We start from the raw sequence: 7644 nt of genomic DNA on the forward strand, positions 1-7644 counted from the left end.
GGAAATATTACAGGGAAACCCCTACACTGAACATGCAGACTTTTTTCTTTTTCTTTCGTTTTAGTTTTGTGTTGTTGTTGCTTTCTGACACAGTGTTTCTGTTTAACAGAGCCTTGGCTGTCCTGGACTCACTCTGTAGACCAGGCTGGCCTCAAACTCACAGAGATTTGCCTGCCTCTGCCTGCTGAGCACACCACCACACTTGGCAACTGTACAGACTTTTTTGTAATCATTATTCCCTAAACAACAGTCTGACACCTATTTGTATAGCCTTTACATTGTATTAGGAGATGATAACTAGCCCACAAAAGACTGAAAGTGGGCACTATGCCACTTGGTGTACAAGACTATTTTCACAGATACTGCTCTCTGTGGGATCCATAACTACCCCCTTGAGCATGCTGAAGACATGTGGATATACATGAAAATCTGCTCTCTGTGGCCATCCATAACCACTCCTTGAGCATGCTGGAGATGTGTATACACATGAAAATCTACTATCTGTAGAAGCAAACACAAAAACATGAGATAACAGTGACTGCATTTGAGACTTAGGTCTTTGAAATTTTATGACTTTGTGGTAACCATTCAAAAAAATTTCTCCACTTAATGGGAAAATGGGCCAGGAGTGGTAGTACACACAGGAGTGGTACCTTAATCTCGGCAGGGTCAGACAGATCTATGTGTTGGAGGCCTGCCTGGTCTGCACAAGCTTTCCAGTTTAAAATAGTCCCTAAGACAATGCTTAAGGAATTCTTTTTAAAAATCTTTTTTTATAAATATTTTAACATTTAATTGTTCTTTTAAAAATCAATTTCTGATGCTCAGTTTTATTATAATCAAAGAAATACAACGTAAATTCTTTCATTTATCAAATTACAAGTTTTTTTTTTTTTTAAACTAATACTCAATTCTAGTAGCATAGGAATTGGCATCATTCCAAAGAGCCAAGAGACTATAAGCCTATTTTCCCTACCCTGTAAATCAGGGGGAGAAGCTGAGATGGAAGCAAAAGACACAGGCCTGAATTTCTTCTAGGTAGATCACCATCTGGACTCTGGAGATCATGCAGAGAGCGACCTGCTACAAATACCTCACTGTCATTCTGCAGATCTATATAAAGCGTTTGCAGCTCAGAACCTTCCATGTAAACACCATGTGTGCTTGTGTGTCAAATATATTAAAATGAAAGTAACTCCTGGCCAGCAGATGACTCTATATTCCCACTAAACACATGTACAAAACTGTTATTAGTAATTGTGTTTCTAAGAACTAGGAGCTGTCAACAGCCCAAATATCCAATAACAGAATAGGTACATATGTCCACATGCAATGGAATAATACATAGCAATGAACAAATAAATTATTGCTAATACAAAGCTATCACTCACTTTTTAATGAAGTGGTGGTATACACCTATAATCCCACTACTCAGGAGGCAGAGGCAGGAGGATCTTTGTGAAGTTGAGGTCCGCCTGGTCTACTAAGCAAGTTCCAGGATAGCCAGAGTTACAAAGAAACCCTGTCTTGAAAAAACAAAAAAAATTAAATACAAACCCAAAAATGAATCTTATAGACACTAGGCTAAACAAAGAAAACCAATAAAAAGAAAAACTAGCTTCCATTTCTTTTTATGAAGTTCAAAAACAAAGAGCAAATACAATCTACAAATTGTGATTTGTAGAAAAGCAAATATTTTGGAAAGTACTAACTAGAAAGAGAATAAAGAAGTTATGATGCCATATAAATATTCAGTATCTCTACCTGACTGGTAGTTACATGTGTAAAAATTCATTAAGCTAGCCATTAGAAATCGTTCCTGGGCTAAGAACCAGAACAGTGGTCTCAGCCTGTGGCTGAGGTCGCATCTCAGATCTCCTACATATCAGGTGTTTACATTAAAAATATGATTAACAGTGGCAAAATTACAGTTAAGAAGTAGCAATGACAATACTTTTATGACTGGGGTCACCGCAACATGAAGAACTACATTGAAGGGTTGTAATTAGGAAGGTTGAGAACCACTGAACTAAAAGATGACTTCATCCAAATACATACCCACAATACCATGCCCCAAATCAGGAAAGTGATTAGTTTTATGCTTTTGGGTAACTCCCTTAGTTGACATACAGCTGGCACATTTTTAGGTATGGAAGGGATTACCAGTAAGCCTGATAGTAACAACTCAGTAATCTGCAGAGTCTTCCTTTAAAAAGCAAAGAAAAAAAAGAGAAGAAAGAAAGAAAAAGCAAGGGAAAAATAACAAGATTAGAGAAACAGAGAGAGTCCCTACCTGACATGATCCAAGTTCAGGATTTTCTCTGAGCCATGTCCTTAAGACTCTAAGATCCTCAGCATCACTTTTCCTGGAGGGGAAAACCAGTAAAATAGCACTGTTTTTGTTTTTGTGACCAATTCTCATTATTTAGCCCAGGATGACCTCAAACTCCAAACCCTTTTGCCTCAGCCAGCTCAGTGCTGGACTTCAGGGTGTGTGCCATCATCTTTGGCTTTAACAGTAGTTTCACAGCAGAGTTCACCACTAGTTAAGTAGAAAATACCTCACAGTTGGCTGGCTATGTGACCATGAGGAAGCTGTCCAACTCCCCCTGCATATGCAATGCCCACATAGGCTAAAGCTTCATGGTTCAAGTTTTTGAAGCCAAACTGATCACAAATTCTCCTTTTTAGGTATTGGGAGGTGGATGCTACATAGACAAACTTCCATTTATAAAGTCAGTAAAATATCTATCAGTAACAAAACACCAAATAAGCACTCTAATTCAGAAAGAAGCACAATACTACGAAAGAACATAGAACATGGTATAAATAAGACCTACATATAGTCACGGTCTGCGTCTTGGGAGGTAATGTTAATGTCAGAATTGGCTTTAAAAATTAAAGGCAATGGGTTGAAAGCAACCACGAAGACAATATAAATACACACACAATTTAGCAAATACTGTTTTCCATGTAAGAAGCAGTCAAGGTTCAACTATCAATCACCTATGTCCACAACCGGAAATTCTTGATTCAGTTACCATCCCAACTAGCAATCCAGCAGCTACGGACTGGAAGCTGCCTCAAAATCCAACAGGACATTCCTGTAAGTTTTGCTGTGTAACATTAACTCCTACCGCACGAGAAGTCTCACTTTTTAATATGAGGCTAAGAACTACAGTCCTAACATCAGTTTATGGGCTACGCAAGAGAAGATAATCTAGAAGAAGATGAGTGTAGGAAAGCTGGACATTATGAAGGTGTTTGGTTTCTAGATTTCAAACATGTAGGTATGAATAAACAAGCAAAAGGGATTAAAAAATGAACAGCAAATATAAACCTGTCTTTGAATACAGAAAATAAAAAACAATTACAGCAAAATAAATAAATAAATAAACTTAAGGGAATGAATGAACAAGAATACCTAAGTGAATAACCCAGGGAGACAGAAAGAAGGACCAGAGAGGATAAGGGATCTAAAATGCAGACTGTAAAGAACGAAAAATAAGTAGTTTTTACAGCAATATGAGAAAGCACGCTAAGCAGGGAAAGAATCTAACTGAAGACCGAGTCAAGGAAACAGGACGGTTCATTCAGTAAGCGGATCTCATTAGTACAACTGGAGCCAGAGGTTTATGGTGGAGAAAATGCAGATGAGCCAAAGGGATAATGAAAGGCCTTGTAATGACAGTCAGGACTAAATCCTGGAGCTAAAGAACAATGGGTATTAAGTAAGGAGCAAATGAACAGATCCACATTATGTTGAAAGCAGTATAAGGATGGAATTCAGGGGTCAAGCCTAGGGCCAATAACGAAAGAGCTCACTCATTCTACTCCAGAATTAAGTAAGAACCTAACATTATTGCATAGGTATTCTGCCACAGAGTAAAGGATTAGAAACAAAAAACAAAAATGCTAAAAACAATAAGACCACTATAATATGCAAAGCTAACTGATCCAAAGAAAAGATTTACCTTCATGAATATGTACTCTACAATTAAACACTTCCTATCTCTGTAAAGAAGCTTCTGAAGTCAGATATATACATATACATACAAAACTATTTATATCCTGAGAACGAGCCACACATGCCATCTTTGCAGGAGCTGTAACACAAAAACTGATACAGTACAATCCCTGGAACTGAGCTTTGTACAAATTATTAACAGGGCTTTTCTTACATCCATTATTTGCATACATACTTACACATGGAAACCGAGGTCCTGAAAGACTAAGAATTATCAAAGGTCACACTATTAGAGAAGCACAGTGAAGATTAGAATGCATGTCTTACAATTTTCTTTCTAGAAACTGCTTCAGTATATAACATTATGATTCTAGAGTTTTGAATGATAATGTAAAACCCACTTTGGTACTCTCATTTTCAGAATTGTAATAATGAAACTATACAACTTTTTATGGTTCATATGCCTTACAAGAAAAACATATTTATTAAATGTGCCTACGTTTGACCAAAGAATAAAAAATCTTTCTGGAGTCAGCACAAGAGCACTTCCCCCCACCCCGCCATTCACACACCTTTGATGTAATCAAATACTGAGTATCTTGAAATGTTTTAACACTTAGCTATACACTTTTTATCTTGTGCTCTGCACCTCACTTGTCCTCCCTATCCTCCCTAATTTTTAAATAACTAAAATATCTTTACTTTTCATTAATACAAAGAGGAAGATGTGGCAACACTGACAGAAGCCTGTAAATACTGTGTATTTCCCAAACTCATAGTTTTCATTTTTAACTAATTTTCACATAAGCAGCGCTGCTCACTGAAATGAATTCAAGGAATGTTAGAGTATGAAATCAGACAGCTTTCTACCATCCATTTCTCCTTCTGAAGACACCTCCAAACACGGTAAGTTCCATTTGTGTGCCAACAGATTTTCCTCATGCTTACATCACAAAAGCATTTTCAAAGAGGCAACATTTACTTAATGCCTAAATTCTACTGATCATAATTTTTGAAAAAATTATTCTGAATATAGAAAGCTCAGCTTCTGTTATCACAACAGATGTCAATTGTTACTCGGGTTATTTAAGGGAGAAAAAAAAAGTTGTATCCCAAGGACATGGTTTTTTCTTATCAGCATTGAAAGTTAATGGTTTTATTTGTTGTTTGCTTCTTGATGTAGGATGCATTTCTTCAATCACTACATCACGATACCTAACAGATAACCCAGTCTTTGCAGATGGGTCAGTCTATGCTCATTTAGAAGTCTGAAAGCTTTTCGGAAAAGAAAGAAAGGAAGGAAGGAAGGAAGGAAGGAAGGAAGGAAGGAAGGAAGGAAGGAAGGAAGGAAGGAAGGAAGGAAGGGAGGAAGGGAGGGAGGGAGGGGAGAGAGAAAGAGAAAGAAAGAAAGAAAAGAAAAGAAAGCTGAAATTTGCCTGCTTTGTCATTTGTCTTTCAAAAAAAAAAAAAAAAGTTTGACGACGAAGATCTACTTGAGTTTTTTGGGCTTTGGTTTCAACCAAATACTTGCTTACCTGATTAGTTGAGCCCAACAAACAATACATTCCCTCGTTTGCTTGTTTAAATATCTGCAAAATTCAAACCTTCAGCACCTTGTTCCTAATCTTTCTGATTAAAAAGGCAGAAGAAATTACTTTTTTAAAAATCTGATAAAAATACTGGCAAGGCAAACTTCTTTACTTTGCCATACTTTCAATTTACCTGCTTTTTTCTTTTTAAAATTTCTCGTTTACAGGCCCCACAACAATGTTTCTTTAGACTAAGGTCACATTGGACTGCCTAACCAGGAGAATTGTCAGGCAAATGTACAGACACTCTGAAACACATTTTAAAACCACTCACAGGCAGATACATAAAAGTCAGTTTAAGTTCCACCTAAGTCTGGCAGTCATCAAGGACTCTGTAAGATTAAAAACAAAACACAGTGAAACTGATGCACCAGGATTCTCTAAAAGAGCTCCATCCTTAACAGGCTGCCAATGACGCTTTTGCAGAAATCTTACTTTGAGACCATATATACATTATATATATACTTTTTAAAAAGTTACTCTCGTCTATAGGTGCTTTAGAAAGGGCACTACTTAACACCCAGGCAAACAGCATAGACTTAACCATGCAGGATCATCAAAGACTACGTAGAACAGAAAGCCCAAATAGCACAGCCACTCCTACCCTCAGGAGCTAAATCCTCTCTCAACCTTCGCCTACTTGCCTCCTTAAAACAAACAAACAAACAAAAATCACCCAGACAGCATGCCCAAGTCGGGTACCGCTCGTAGGACGACACTAGCGCGTCCCTAAAGGAATCCCGGAGCAAAGAAAAGAAAACTGCAGAACAACCCACGGTGTCTCCAACTAGGCAACTGCTCCGGTCAATCTTCCAACTGAAAATCGAGTCAAGCCTCAACTACAGAGACCAGGTGGAAAACGTTAGCCACCGAACGCCACAAGCGGTGCCAAGGGGTGGCTCCTGAAACCGGGTCCGGCACCACCGCCCCTGCGCCCGGAGTCCGCGGAGCCGCGCCCACACGGCGAGATCACTCTCCGCGTCGCCCCGAGAAAGACCGGGGACCATCACGAACAGTTACCGCCCCCCTCTGGGCGAAGCAGAAACCCCAACACAAGCGCCCGTCTCCCCGAGCACGCTCCCGCCCCCACCCACACCCACCAGCCGGCTCTCGCCCCGGAGGGACAGGGCATCGCCCTATCACCAAGGCGACCTGACACCACCCCAGGTCTCCGGAACCCCGACACCCTCCCGCTCTACGCTAGCTACGCCAGCCCCCTCCGCTCCTAGGGCTCCCGTGCCCTCGGGACCCGGCTAGACCGTATCCCGAGTCCCCCAACTGCCCAGGGTCGCCAGAAACGGTCCCCTCGCCCCGGAGCCGCGCGACGCCAGCACTCGGCTCTCGGGACACCAGAGGCTCCCGCGACCCCAGAGACCCGGGGCGGTCTGGACCGACACCCACCACGCCCCAAAGCCGGAGGAGCCCCGGGACCCCCGCCGCGTCACGAGATGCCCGCGCTCGGGGCGCCGCGCATCCCCCGGAGCCACCCCCGCCGCGGGGCGCTCCCTCACCTGAGGCGCGGCGGCGGGCGAGCGGCCCCGAGCCCGGGCTCAGACCGACGCGGGCGGCGGAGACTCGGCGGCCCAGGCCTGCGCTGCGCGGCTCCAGCCTCTCGGCGAGGAAGCGCTCGTGTGGGAGAGCCCGCCCGCTCCGCGCGCTGCCGGGGAGCCGCGCCGCCGTGCCCGCGGCTCTTCCCGCGAGATCGCAGCCACGGCGAGGGGCGAGGCCGCGGCAGGAGGGCGGGGCTCCTCGAGTGGCAGCCCCGGGAGCCTGTCAGCGACGGCGAGGGAGGCGGGGCCGCAGGGGCCGGCCGGGCCTGAGGGGCGGGGCCTCCCCGGGGGGCGGGGCCTCCTGGAAGGACAGCGCCGAAAACCTGTCAGCGGTGGCAGCGCGAGGGGCGGAACTCGCCGACCACGAGGACCAACTGCAAAAGAGGAAAGGTGATTCTACCCGCCTCTCATCAATAAATTGCTGATAGAGGTGTTGCCGACCTGAAGTCTCTGGACCTCGGCCTTTACGCGGTAGTTGGGAGGACTTAGGCAGAGTTTGGTCCCGCTTGGCTGCCGTAGAGACACCTGGTTTAGCAGA

The 7644-nt window shown here is 43.2% G+C and overlaps 1 protein-coding gene across 6 annotated transcripts in view; it reads right to left on the reverse strand.

The window, feature by feature from the left end:
- The window catches only part of Glce (glucuronic acid epimerase), a 73147-nt gene extending 65919 nt beyond the window's left edge, over nucleotides 1–7228 (reverse strand). For 3 of the 6 annotated variants that reach the window (XM_055622218.1, XM_055622219.1, XM_055622221.1), the window contains exons 1-2: nucleotides 7068–7228; nucleotides 2294–2366 (exon numbers count right to left, since the gene is read on the reverse strand). The gene's annotated coding sequence lies outside the window, so the exon portion shown is untranslated. Of the gene's footprint in view, nucleotides 1–2293; nucleotides 2367–7067 lie in introns of those variants that run through there. The other 3 variants (XM_055622222.1, XM_055622220.1, XM_055622223.1) reach the window with 2 other exon arrangements.
- Between the last annotated feature and the right edge of the window lie 416 nt (nucleotides 7229–7644).

Source organism: Psammomys obesus, unplaced genomic scaffold, assembly GCF_907164565.1.
Source record: "Psammomys obesus unplaced genomic scaffold, mPsaObe1.curated_primary_1811, whole genome shotgun sequence".
Lineage (NCBI taxonomy): Eukaryota > Metazoa > Chordata > Mammalia > Rodentia > Muridae > Psammomys > Psammomys obesus.